Source organism: Egretta garzetta, unplaced genomic scaffold, assembly GCF_000687185.1.
Source record: "Egretta garzetta isolate BGI_Z169 unplaced genomic scaffold, ASM68718v1 scaffold101, whole genome shotgun sequence".
NCBI classification, from domain to species: Eukaryota; Metazoa; Chordata; class Aves; order Pelecaniformes; family Ardeidae; genus Egretta; species Egretta garzetta.
This window is the reverse complement of record NW_009258666.1, coordinates 2085128-2087195: the sequence shown is the minus strand read 5'-3', so window position 1 is coordinate 2087195 and position 2068 is coordinate 2085128.

Genomic DNA, 2068 nt, shown 5'->3' with positions numbered 1-2068 from the left:
CCAGGGAACTTATTTTCATGAAACTTCCAGAAATTTAACTTGCAGATTTCTGCCTCCTGCCTGATTTGGCTGCCAGAGGCACAGACTCAAAAGTTGCCAAGAGCAGGAAACCCGCAGACAGCCACACGCAGCAGCAATATCACGCAAGCCTCATTTTTTTTCTTGGGAAACCAGACAAAGTTGTTCACGTAGTTGTACAGCTCCCTATCAGTTTAGGAAGCAGGAGACCCAATCCGGTCTGGCTGGTGACTCAGTTGGGAGTATTAATATTTCATCACCAATCCTTACATTCAGGAGAAACTGCTGCTTCCTCACAGCACGCAGCTCTAGTTCTTCCTCATGTGGACGAGGCCCTATTTTTGGTCAAAGTAGATGCCAAGGGTGCAAATCCCAAACAATTCTGCTGCTGGAGTTTACCCGTCCATGGTGCGATGGTGAAATGGGGTGTTCTTTGCACAAAGGTATTTTACTGGGGCAACTGTGCTTACAGTAAAATCAGGTTAAATCAAGCTTCAGGGAACTCAGTAAGAGATGCTCAAGACCCTTTCTAGAAAATACAAGCACAAAACTACACAAAGCTTTAAAAAAAAAATTAAAAAATCATTATCTTCACCTCAGGCTGTCAGCGAAACGCCCTGGGCAAACCCTGACTTCCAGAGCCTGTTCACATTCACTCCACTAAACACATCCCATCATGAGTCCTACAGAGCAGCAGACGAGCTTGTCTGCTCGTGGACGTCAGTGCAGATCTAGAGTGTGTGAACTTAACAGACACCTCTTCCTGTCTGCTAGGGTTAAGCAAGTCCCTGCGCTGGGAGCTAATAAAGGAGAAGTTACTGTTCAAGTTCAAACCCTCGCACTCACCCTCAGCACTCCTCAGGATTCCCACGAAGGACCTTTATGATACCCGATTACCTTTTCCCCATCCTCTCCATCCCACCTAGACCCTTCCCTGCAGCTCAGGTTCCTTCTCCAGCATAGGATACCCTCCCACCTGAAATTAAATCTGAAATTTATGCGTCAAGGAAAAGACCTGCACGCCACCTGAAACAGCACCCAGCGACCTCCCTTTGGGGAATTACCGCACTAGATTGTGCTGCTCTAACCTCCCCGCATGGAAAATAAAAGCCTCTAAAAAACTGGCCTCCCACAACTGCAGATTATGCCTTCCCCGACAATAAACGCACACTTTCACCCTAGGACTCGCTGTGGGTGTTTGCCAGCTGCTCATAAAAAGAGCAGGGGAAACAAGGCACTAAAATCTCACCACAGAGCAAATTAGCGGGGGCAGCTATGGACAAGAGCATATAATGCTAACTTCATGTAGTTACCGTGCAATAAAGACTACAGGGATAGCATCTCTGCTTAGCATTTTCAAACAAAATGACAGGTCATTTCATATTTAAGGCATCGCCGTGTGCCTTTAAAGATTATAGCTTGTTCAAAAACTGACAAGCTTCTTTCTGTACATGCTGTATTCCAAGGACAGGGATACGTTTGGACATAGACACCATTTTTTTCCAACATCCAGGTCATGTGCGCATGTATGGCATTCTGGCACTTCCTGCAAGCTCTCTTTAAGTTTAAACTCAGCATTTTAGGGCCCAGGACTCTAGCATCCCCTTGTATATTTTGACATGACGGCTGTTGCACAGAGATCAGTTGTGTGGTGAAATTGGGCTCAGTTTCACAGCACCCAGAGCTCTAACCCAGAGTCCTCCTCACCCTGCCCTCCTGAAGACACCGTCTGAGTCAGAGACCCTGCAGGACTGTCATTACAAGTTGCAAACCTACTGCTTAGATTTACTTTATTAGGGAAATAAAAGCCCTCACTATACGCCTGACACATACAGCGGTTTAAAAGAGCCCGCTTTGCTGCTTGAACGCTGAGCACATCCACCTACCAGAAAAGAGTAGCGAGAAAAAGTTTTTATTTGATTTCACAGACTAAAAACCACGACGAAATAGAGAATTGCACAATACCTTTCACAGTGAGCGATCACAGACTCTACTAAAAATGAGCTTGCCCATCACCAAGGCACCAAGTCACCCGTCCAAAGGCGGGGGG